We start from the raw sequence: 12,839 nt of genomic DNA on the forward strand, positions 1-12,839 counted from the left end.
TCATGTGCTTATTTTTTTCTACGGGTCTTCAAAGTCGCCGTATTTCAATGATATGCAATCTTGCGCAATCAAGAGAATTATGCCTCTCTTAGACCTCACGAATTCACCAAATGAGTTTAAATCATCTTTACTCAGTGGCATCAAACTTCATCAAATTTTCAAGATATATAAAAAGTGTATACCAAAGTAAGAGTCTTTTAATTGGTAAAACTATATCTATTTGGAGTCAGCAGCACCCTCATTTGGCAAGAATGGTGCAAAAACTCGGAAAAAAACAAATCTTCAAAGACGTGAATCTACTCAAAAATTAACAAGTATTTTGTAAGCTGCACTTTTTTCAAAATCCATGTCATTTTCATCAAATTTGGCTAAATTGTAGAGAAATGCATATCGAATGTGTAGGGAAGTTAAAATAATGGGGTCCAGATATGCTTGTTTTTTAACTATGACAGTATAAGTGTCCAGAGTGATGAGAGTTGGCATGAAAATCACCCAAAATGCGTCCAAACTGCAAAAGTCTAATAATGCCGTCTAAAATGCGAATGGTTTCGAAGTTTTGCCCCCAAACATTCAAAATCCATGTCATTTTCATCGTACTCTCCAGATTTGTAGAAGAATATATTTTGAAGACATTAAAATATTTAAAAAATGGGGTCCATGTGCTCGTTTTTAAACTATTGGGCCCGAATTCACAAAGGTGGTTTTTGCAGAAACCATGGTTTCAACCGTGGGTTTTGCTGATTTTGGTATTCACAAAGGTGGTTTCAAATGAAACCATGGTTTCAACCGTGGGTTTTCGGCATGATTTTGAGTCAACTGTTTTAGGTGGTTTCAAACCGTGGGTTTTAGAAAAACCATGGTTTTTAGGCACATTGACCAATCACAGAACAGTATTTCGGTACATTGCTGATCAAGTGGAGATAGACGACGATAAATAGATTTACACGAAAAAAAAAAGAAGCGAAGCGTCAACATCGGTATTTGCCGAGCTGTGCGAACATCGTGAGTAATTTACCATTTTATAGTGACGATTAATATTTTTTTCTTCGTCTGTATGTATTTTTTTGTGAAGAAATATTATAATTAATGCTGTAAATGCATGCAGAGTTAGGAGCGGAACGGTGGACTTGTGACAGGAAAAGCACTATCGCACGCAAGTTATTATCCAGTCCCACGCGTGTACTTTTGTGTCCTGTCAAAAGATAATGAAGAGCTCTCCGTACAGACTCGCTCAGCTCAGCTCTATAAATAATACCCAGTCGAGTCCCAGGGTCAGGGAGCTCAGCTCAGGAGAAGCGATGCATGACAAAGCCGCCAAAGTTGTCAGAATTTCAACCACGATTGTGCAAATTCAACAAAATTATATTCTTAATTTAGGCCTAGGCCTATACCTTAGTTTCATATGATTTTTTAAGTATAAATTAAAGTAACTGCAGTGCACAATTAACTAAAGTTACAGGCATCAATTATTAATTGGGCATGTTTGTATTGTTAATGTTAATGTTATATATTTTTCAAAATTCACTTATTCAGATCCAACTGGAGAAATGTTGGAACTAGATCTAGCCTCGACATGCTCGAGGACTCTGTCTCTGATGATATTTTTATAATTTTGAGTTGACAGTGTCTTTTCATCATGATCATGGAGCCAGAGCCCTAGCTACGTTAGACACGCGTGCCGTTAGGCATGTTATTGTTAGGCTAGCTAGGGCAGGCCTGCCTCACTCACACCATGAACCGCGTTTGGCAGTGGATTTCTAACTAGTGGGTCGCGCGTGCTGGGATCTCACTTCTGGTGTCCACAACACACGACTTCTATGGCTTGATTTTTCTGTGCGCGGCGGCATGTAATGAACCCTTGGGTGGGCCTGCCTAGGGCTGAGTCAGTCAGTGTGTGTCGAAAAAGTTGGTATAAATGTCAATGATGGAAATCCCCTTCAATATCCTCATCACTGCCAATTGGTTAGATACACTGAATTGAATTAATTTGAATCAATTTTTATACCTTTTTACCACCTAAACTATAAAATATTTGTTATTCATTTTATATGCTTTAGTAAAGCATATAAAATGAATAACAAATATTTTATAGGGCCTAAATAATGAAAACACAAAAAATGAGATGTTTCTTACCAGACCGATCTGGTGGCCATTGCAAAATCTTCCCATCCCTTGCTCACCCTGCGTAATAATAGGCTTGACTCGGTTTGTTTATATGATGTAGCTACAATAAGATTAGACCCAAAGCTTCGGTCTCTGTTAATGTTGGTTGTTCCACTTAACTCCGTTGGCTACACTCACCAAATACAGAGACCGAAGTTCTAGCTCGATCTGTACAGGGGACTCAATGGCCATATGTTTATGTATTAAGTTCGGATAAAACAGGGAAGTGAAGTTGTGCGACAGCTGAAGTAAATCACTGTTTTTCCCCTTTCAAGTTTATTTTTCCCCCTTTTGGTGCATTTCAGGCCAAAACAGAATAATATTCTTTATTTTGGTACAGTTCTTTTTATATATATTTTTATGAAATAAAGACAAAAATCGATGAGCCCCGTAGGGGGGATTTTGCATTGTTAACCCCCTAATGGTGGCTGCACGATAGCGAGCCGTCTGTGTACGAGGAGAAGTTTTTTTTTAAATGTTAAAAAAAAACCTCGAAACAGACGGCTACCAGCCGTCTACAAGAGGATGAGCTACATCATGAAGCGCCATTCTATTGAACAATTCATTGAACAAATTATTTTGACAATTGATAATTATGAATTTACATTTTGGTTGGAAATAGTATACTATCATTTATCTGGCAGATTTGAAAAATGTTGAATTATGTTTCATGTCCATTATATTTAAAAGTAATTTCATGTCGATCTACAGGTCTGTACTTTGTTTATTTCCGCAGTAAATTTTCGAATGGATGAAAACATCTTACAACATGTGCGGGCTGTCCTGAAGAATGAAGGAGGATTGTTAGAGAGGTATGTTTATTTTTTTTCTATGTGGACTATTGTCTATTTTCTTTTTTTTTTCTTTGTCACCATCTAAAAAAATTAATCATAAAATTGGTTTCATGATAAAGAAGCATGTATTTTGATCAATTTCAAACTTGGTTGACGTACACATCTGACAGTTACTGAACTAATCTTAATTCTGTGTCACATGATCAATGGTCATAGAGTACTAGACCAAAGGCTTCAGTCTCTGTATTTTGGTTGTTCCGCTGATCTGCGTAAAGGATTATAGTGAAATGTCAGAAATTGTTAAGGAAATCCCCAGAAACGACGGTTATTCCTGTCTAATAGAGTACATGCCTAAATGTCAAAAATTTTGTAGATCCAGTTGATCAATTTAAATTTATGAGAATGACAATGTGATTAGGTTGGCAAAATAAGAAATTCATAAGTCAACTGACCAAATATGCAGATTTCTCAAAAGGTAGGCCAATAAATTTCGACAATATGCAGTAAAGGTAGTTAATACATAGTTGTTGTTTATTCAATGTTGTTTAAATATTTTCTTTTGCTTCTTACTCTATTCTTACTCACTAGGAATATGCCAACCAGAACTGCAATTAGGAGTCATTGACAGGAGGAACCTTTGTGACTTGTACGAGGATGAAGCTTTCAAGCACCACACGCTACTTTATCAACATGCTTGAAGATGATCTGAGCCTGAGGAGGGACAAAGGGCCTAGTGATCGACTACCTTTGTATCTGCAAATATCGACAATTCTGCGTTTGTATGCTGTAAGTATTTCTTTTATAAGAAAGTTATGACATAAACATCTCAAGACAAGCCTAGTGTATGCAAATATTAGTGATGTTGCTGTAAAAAGAAATCGAACTCAAAAAGTGATAATAAATTTTGGCAACTGCCTGTTTTTAATTCACAATGAACTGAGCCTATGATTATTATTTTATATTTTTGAAAAAAATAGAAAATACAATCAGAAATGTAAATTAGAACTAGAAGTTTTGTCATCCATTGTCGACAGATTCTTCCAAAATCCATACTTTACATTTAGGTTGTATAATTATCTTGGTTATTTGAAAAAAGTATTGCATCTGCTTTGCTCAATGTATGTTTGTCACACAATTGTTTATGGGGTTGGGAAAAGTTTAGCCTTTAGACCAGTAAAGTAATGTTAAACTGAGTTCTATGATATTTAAAGGATTCCATATGGGATCAAATATGATTTTTTTTTAAATCTCTAAATGTAAAGACAATGAAATAGTTATTTCTTGTTTTCTCTTTGTCATCTGAAAAAATAAAATCACAGAGTAATGTGCAACTTCTGGCAATATATCTTCATTTACAGGATAATTTCAGGGAATACATGGTGATGAGACATCAGCTGTTGAGTGATCAAAGATGTTTCGCAAGCCATAGCAAGAAGAAAGGTTTTGTGAGAACTTCAACAACCAGAGATGAGATTGAGGCTACCCAACAACAACTGTATGAGCGTTGTGGCCCAGTGGATTAGTCTCCCGGACCTTGAAACAGAGGGTCGTGGGTTCGAATCCCAGCCATGGCGTAATTTCCTTCAACAAGAAACTGATCCACACGGTGCTGCACTCAGCCTAGGTGAGGTAAATGGGTACCGGTAGGAAGTAATTCCTCAAGAAGCTGTGAACGCCTAGCTTAGCCGGGTAATATAGGAGCGCCTTGAGCACCTAATAAGGTGGATATGTGCGCAATGTAAATACCCTATATTATTATTTTGAGTACCAGTACTACAGGAATTCAATAGTCATAGGTGTGATCGATGGGACCCATGTCTATATAAGATAATAAGAATTCCTGGAGGAACACAAGCTTTGTACTTTTTTGAAGGGCAAGTCCACCCCAACAAAGAGTTTCTTTGATATAATAGAGAAAAGTCCAGTGAGCATAACACTGAAACTTTCATTAAAATTTGATGTAAAATGAGAAAGTTCTGACATTTTGAAGTTTTGCTTATAAGTTATTTTCACAAAACATCTGTGCACATCCTGGTCATTATGCAAATGAGCGACCAAGTGACGTTCTCCATTCACCGTTTCTTTTGAAATATATCATTAAATATGATTTTTTTTCGCCTCATAATGTGTAATACAGGTGTACCGGTATGCTTTGATTTCTCCCTGAAATTTGTGTAAAAAGCCATTGTGGCAACCTGAACTCAATTCAATGAAGACTTATAATTGTGAATTCTGTAAAAATTCAAGTTTTATAATATATTTCATATCTTGATATGCAAAAGAAAGACTGTGACATAGACTTAATTGCATATCACCTGTTTTGTGCATATAAGTGATTTGTGTGAATCTTTGATATGTCATTACTTATTTTACATCATATTTTGATGTTGTCAGTGTCATGCATGTTTTATTTTTATCTATCCATTCAAATAAACTTTTTGTTGTACAGTGGACTTGCTCTAGAACAGGTATTTTTGTATGTATTTTCTTTTAACGCTTTTTTACTGGGGGTTGAAGCAACCTCCCTTGAGATCTTGGCCAATGATCACGTAAACGCCTTGAAAATTGGTATGAAAATAGTGGGGGATGTAATGTGCAATGAAATATGGTTAATTTTTCAGAAATTGTCAGATCTTTTATATGAATTATGCTAATTTATGTGTAAATTATACTTTTATACCATTGCTATAAAATGTTAACAATCAAATATATAAAAAAAATCCTAGTTTGAAAATGAATTTCTTATGTATTTTATTGTTTAATGAATTTCCTATGTATATCTTTGTTTTTCAACCTTTTGGTTTTCTTTATTAAGAAGATGAGAAAACTCAACATTGACCTTTTACACAAAATCCCATTTTGGAGCAATTTTGGGTCTGACATGCACTTATGTAATGTTGAGTAATTTTCCAACTGCATACCAGGCATCGTAAATTTGGTCTCAAAAGATGTGCAAGACTTCAAAATAAAATGTTGGCAAGCGGCACGGTCGTATAATTTCTCACAGTGGAATGGTCGTGGAAAATGTTGAGGGTGGGGGGGTTGATTCAACCCCCCCCCCCCCCCCCCCCCCGCGGTTTTAGGGTTGAAATAGCACATGATTTTTGAGAATTTCACATGAATACAAAGGAAATTATCTAATCTATTTCTTTTTTAAGTATTTGAAATTAACTTTTATCAGATTTAGTTTCTTTCACAGACTACATGTATCTTCAATGATTTTTAAATTTAAACAGTTTGTTAAAAAAAACATTATTTAATCACGAAGCATCAAATGTAAATTCCTCATTTACTTTTTCATGTAAAATATTCTCACATATTTCAAATTGTATTTTTCAAATGTTTAGAACTTTGATAGCTCCCAGAAAGTTTATTGCATGCTCCAAAATATGCATATGTGTCCATGAGGATGATGAGGTCAAGGGTCATCAATTTAAATTGCTCTAATTTCTTTGTTTTTGCATTAGTTGTGTTTACATTTTGCACAGATAACCATTGGGTATTAAATACCACATGTACATGTATGTCCAAGAGGATGATAAGGTCAAAAGATCATATTGCATAGTTTATTGATCGTGATATCAGGCGAGACACGTGGTTCACCTTGTTTTTTGTTGAAATGTATTCTTTTCATGTGTCCACAGGGCAACAGCCTATCTGAGCCTTATGAATAGAGCTCGACTCGGGCAACTGGAAAAACACTAGCTTGGCCTGGCACATGCACATTTAGGGGGCATGAATGAAACGAAAGGGCAATTAATGTATTTTCTTGGAAAAAATATAATTTCAATTGACCCCCCAAGGATAACCTGATCGTCCTGATGGCCTAGTTGAGGAAACCAGGCAGCCTAACGAGTAGAGCTTGACTCGGTCAACCAGAAAAACACCAGCTAATAATGAACACTAATGATTATTCATATAGGCCATTATTGTATTGTAATACAAGAATGTGGCAAGATATCAAAACCTGTAATAAGTATTTATTTATTTCACAAATATTTGTAATTTTACAATATGTTATAAAATGCCAATTGAGTATTAGATTTTCAGTGTTATATTTTTATGTAATTTCCTGATGTGATTTTCCAAGGTACCAGGTGATTTCATGCAAATTAAAGATATACAGAAAAGATACAAGAGTAGTCTTAATTCTCTTTTCCTGATTTGGACGAAATAATCATGAAGATGACTTTGGTGGTGATGAGGATTTTAATGGTGTTGTTGCTGCTGATGGTGTGATGATGAAGTTGGTGGTGACGAGTGGTGGTGGTGATGATGGTGGTGGTCATACATGTGATGGTAATGATGATGTTGGTGATGATGATGGGTTGGTGATGATGATGAGGTTGGTGATGACGATAAGATGATAGCAATGGTGATGTTAGTGTTGATGGTAATGATGTTGACGATAGTAATGATCATCCCCCTTTCATCTCCATCCGCCTTTTATCTCCAGCACTCTTATCTATATATATCCCTCTCATCGACATCCCTCCTCTGATCATCTCCCTTCCTCCTAACCATCTCCATCCCTCCTCTCACCATCTCCATCCTCTGATCCCCTCCATCCCTCATCTCCACCCCCGTCTCAATCACCCTCATCACCTCCATCCCTCCCATTATCTCCATCACCATCTCTTTCCTCTCAACATCTCCATTTTTCTTATCTCCATTTGTCTCAGGAAAATGCCTATACACAAGATAGAATTCAACAGTCAAAATACTTCATTTGAAATATAATATCCCTTAGTAAAGTGGGTTTTATTATTTACCATATAAATTTGAATAATTACATAGTAAACACTGTATACTTAACCGAATTTGCATTTTTGAAAGTGAAACTGAATTTTTTCATGCACACTTTCAGTGGATATGAAAATTTTAAGTAAAATTAAATTATTAAAAATTCCAGGGGGGGGGGGGTAACTGCTGCGTACCAAGCCGGCCCCATGTATATTTTCCCTTAATACTCAAACAGCCACGTAATAAGCATAGAACTCATTCTAAGGCTAAGCTGTACACCAGGGGAAAAATAATATAAAAAAGCAATATATTATTCATTAAGCTGCAAGAAAAGTTACTCAAAATAAATCAGGGGAAAACAAGGAATTGAAAGGGGCAAAATTAGATCAATTTATCCATGTTATTTTAAATTCTGTAAAAAAATGCTAAGTCCCCTATTTTTTTATTTTATTGATTGCTTCCTTTGGCCCGGCATGCCCACGCCATATTTCGGGGGCCGGGGCGAAAACGCCCCCCGCAGCCTCGGCATGCGTACGTTATTAAATATTAGTACTACATTTCATCATCATCATTGGAAGAAGGCGGTGGCCTGTAATTCCCGGTCACTCCATCTATGGTTTTAGTCTGGTGAATTTATTACTGTACGCATGCTGAGGAGTGGGGATTTAATTTTAGCCTGAATCGAACATCCACAAGTCAAAGAAATTGAAGCCTATTATTACTTAAAACTAAGCTATACACCATTGAAAATAAATATACATAAACAAAATCATTTATTTAAAAATGTAGAAGGGCAGAGCCTACGATGTCAAATTAAGCTTCACTCAGCTCAGCTCGGCTCTTTACACGCCCACTTCCGTTGAGGATATTCGGGGCGGAAGCGCCCCGGCAGCTACGGGGACCGAGCTACGCAGTATTGCGATGAAAAGCACCGAATCGTTCATCCGATTTTCGCTACTCACGATCAGAGAGAAAAGATGACAAACCTCAACAATCGTGCATCTACAGTGAATGTTACTCTCTCTATGAAGAAATTGAGTTAAGGGAATACAAGAAAGTCTATCTTCTGCGACAAAAGTGAAGAAAATGAATTATGATCACAAAATTAAGTCAGTTCTTGAGCCGGGGCCGAGTCAAGTACCAATACGGTACAGCAGCTAAATAAACGCGGGCCGGCTACATGGGAATCGCGAGATAGCTAGAAGCGCATAAAATTACACTTTGTTTTTATATTTCACCGAAAAAAGTTGTAGTAAGTGAAGAATCAGACCATATTACCAGTGCTATTTGTTGAATGTAAGTTTTCAATGAACTGAGCATGCTCAGTACACGCTAAAAAAGGGGAAATCCCTGGTTTTGAGGTAAAACCCACGGTTTAAACCATGGTTTCATTTGAGTCCACTGTTGAAACCATGGTTTCATTTGAGACCACTGTTGAAACCGTGGGTTTTAGAAACCATCGTTTGTGAATCGCAAGTTTTAGAAACCATGGTTTTTGAAAAACCATGGTTTCTAAAACCCACGGTTTCTAAAAACCATGGTTTCAAACGAAACCACCTTTGTGAATTCGGGCCTTGGTGTCCCAAGTGTAGCAAGTTGGCTTGAAAATTGCCTAAAAAGCGCAGAAAACAAGCAAAAGTCTCTTAATACCTTCTAAAATGCGAATGGTTCCGTAGTCTTGCTCCCAAACATTGAAAATCCATGTTATTTTCATCATACTTTGCACATAGATACTTTAGCACCTGAATATTCCAAATATGCAAAAATTAACGTGGGTCCATGTGCTTGATTTTTTGTCTCACCTGCATAGCAGAGTGAGACTATAGGCGCCGCTTTTCCGACGGCGACGGCGACGGTGGCGGCGGCGTCAACACCAAATCTTAACCTGAGGTTAAGTTTTTGAAATGACAGCATAACTTAGAAAGTATATGGACCTAGTTCATGAAACTTGGCCATAAGGTTAATCAAGTATTACTGAACATCCTGCCTGAGTTTCATGTCACATGACCAAGGTCAAAGGTCATTTAGGGTCAATGAACTTAGACCATGTTGGGGGAATCAACATCAAAATCTTAACCTAAGGTTAAGTTTTTGAAATGTCATCATAACTTAGAAAATATATGGACCTAGTTCATGAAACTTATACATAAGGTTAATCAAGTATTACTGAACATCCTGTGCAAGTTTCAGGTCACATGATCAAGGTCAAAGGTCATTTAGGGTCAATGAACTTTGGCCAAATTGGGGTATTTGTTGAATTACAGCCATAAATTTGAAAGTGTGTTGGTCTAGTTCATAAAACTTGGACATAATAGTAATCAAGTATCACTGAACATCCTGTGCGAGTTTCAGGTCACATGATCAAGGTCAAAGGTCATGTAAGGTCAAAGAACTTTGGCCACGTTGGGGGTATTTGTTGAATTGCCATCATATCTCTATAAGTGTATTGGTCTAGTTCATAAAACGTGGAAATAAGAGTAACCAAGTATCACTGAACATCTTGTGCGAGTTATAGTAGTTTTCAAAATCAGCACTGCTGCTATATTGAATCGCGTGATGCAGGTGAGACGGCCAGAGGCATTCCACTTGTTTGCTATAGAGCTTCAAAGTTAACCCAAAATGGATAATGTTCTTTATAAGAATTGCGCATCCAAGAATTTGACATTTTTAGACCTCACGAGATCACGAGATCACAACAATGAGTTTACAGCCCTATTACTCAGTCAAAATCCATGAAAATTTAATCAAACTTTGCAATATGATTAATAATTGTATCCGTAAGATGGATAATCTATCTATATTGCTGTCAATTGTTTTCTCATTTAAGTCTAACAACACTCTCAGTTCTTAGAAATTGCGGGAAAGATACCCAACCTAAAAAATTTCAAATTTCAATAACAAACTTGAGAAGTAAATGAAATGCTGCACTTTATTCAAAACCCATGTAATTTTCACCAAACTTTGCAAAGTTGTAGAGGAAGGTGTACCTAAGAGGTGCAAACATTAAAAAATATGGGTTCATGTGCTTGATTTCAAACTATCAGCACTCTTATTAGAGCAAATTTGCTTCTTAAAACACCTGAAGACGCGCCAAAAGTAGTATCTATGTGAGGAAAAATTCTGAACCACTTTTCCATTTATTCAAACTTGGGGTCATATACTCATATTCATTATACTTTGCAGCACTACAGAGAAACTATTTTGAAATTGTAGAGGAATAAAAAAAAATGGTCCATGGAATAATTCCAGTTTATTAGCTTCATAAAATAACACATCAGATCTGCAGTTAGTGCAGATAAGGAGAAAAATCAGCTCACATTACCTACAGCTGATTAAATCACCAATTCATCCACTGTGACGTCAGCACGGAGATTGTAAAATATGCGCAGATAATGATGCGCACAAACATACAGTAACTGTGGAACGTCCTTAAGCAACATGAACAAATAGCAAGCATGACAATGCCCTCTGGCTCTGTAACTAAGTCAAGTGCAGACTAATTTAGATCTACATCTTGCGGCTGAGTCAAGCCGAATTGCATAGGCCTGCCGCCTAACCCTTTACAAAAATTTACATAAAAATACATTCTGATACGATTGATTGGGGAAGAGTTACTCTTGCGACAGCCACCCAAAAGAGTGAAAGACTCTAGATCTAAATATACTGTATTGACCACAATGGGGGATTTCAAGTACGGTGTTGAAATCTGGTGTTGGTGTTGTGACAAGTTCGGTGTTGGTGATTTGAAGCCCACAAACAGGGTAAAACATCCCCGTAAAATTAGATTTTTACAGTTTAAAAAAAGAGTGCAAATCATGAGTGCTTTACACAATTTAATAGACAATGTTTACTCTTTCGGATTCTTAAGTGACTTTCGCCTTTGCATTCTGTATGATGAGATTTTACGGTAATTTTGTCCCGATTTCACTTTCGTCGTCGAGAAAGTTCTTGCGCAAAGTTGAGATGATCAGCAGCGCAGAGGCGTGACGTCATATGCTATCAATAACGCGATTGGTATCGTTCCTCTGAACCCTTGCAGCTTGGTGTTGGAGCTTGGTTCAGCAGCCTTTTCACACTCTAGATCAACACCAACACTGAACACCAAACTTGAAATCACCCATTGTTGTATAAACTAGTAGACTACCCTACAAGATCTGCTGGACTTTTCCATTTACCTAGAACGAGGACATTATTATAAACAAACAAACTGTTCATATATTCTGGCATCAAACTTTGGAATTCACTTTCGCAAACTTTACGAAATAAGCCAACTATTCATTGCTTCAATATAGAACTTAAAAAAAATCTAACTAATAACTATAACACTCACATCATTCATCCTACTTAGGATATATCTTGTGGATCTTCAGTTCTTCCGGATTCCCCCCCCCCCCGCCTTTATTTCGCTTCTTTTCTCGTCTCACTTTTCATTCGATCTACCTGTGCAGATTTGTTTTTTGTTTGTTCTTTTGTTTGCTTTCTTTTACTTGTTTTTTGTCCTTTGTTTTGTTGTTGTTTTTATTTCAATTTGTCTGTCCTTATACTATTTTGTTTGTCTTGTTTTTGTATAACTTTTTGTCATGCCTTGTTCTTGTACCGTTCTGTCACATCCTGTTTTGTAACATTTTGTTTTGTGTGTCCTTTTTACTTTTTCTTCATATCTTGTAATATAATCCAGCCTTGTTTATCTTTTACTTGGGAGAATAAAAAATATATTAAGCAAAGATTTACATGTAATTTCTACAAGAAAGATATGATTTGTTTATTTTATATATATATATTGAACTTTGTATTTTGCATTAGTATGTCTTATTTATTGAAGGAAACCTTCAAAAATAAGCTTTGCTTTTCAGAAGGTTTCTATTTCATTTCATAATGTTATATTATATTTTGCTTTACTTTGTAACCTTGTTGAAATTTTGGAATGAAATAAATTTGTTTTCAATCAATCAATCAATACCGTAATTTAGAAGTTTTTATAGTGTATAAAAACAATCATAATATAGTGAAAAGAGTGTTTATCATATGCTACAATGCTGGTTTATTCATTTCAACCACATGTTTTTCTTGATTCTTGGTGGAGCTACAGTACACAACTTGTAGCCATTGTGGGACCACACTATAAACATATCTAGGCAT

At 36.2% G+C, this 12,839-nt stretch overlaps 1 long non-coding RNA gene across 1 annotated transcript; it reads left to right on the plus strand.

Moving 5' to 3' along the window:
- Positions 1-2,895: 2,895 nt before the first annotated feature.
- On the plus strand, positions 2,896-7,083 carry LOC135154685 (uncharacterized). The gene is made up of 3 exons (XR_010294044.1): positions 2,896-2,975; positions 3,546-3,743; positions 4,316-7,083. It is a non-coding gene; the product is annotated as an uncharacterized LOC135154685 (long non-coding RNA).
- The last annotated feature ends 5,756 nt before the right edge of the window (positions 7,084-12,839 follow it).

Source organism: Lytechinus pictus, chromosome 1 (genome assembly GCF_037042905.1).
Source record: "Lytechinus pictus isolate F3 Inbred chromosome 1, Lp3.0, whole genome shotgun sequence".
Taxonomy (NCBI): Eukaryota; Metazoa; Echinodermata; class Echinoidea; order Temnopleuroida; family Toxopneustidae; genus Lytechinus; species Lytechinus pictus.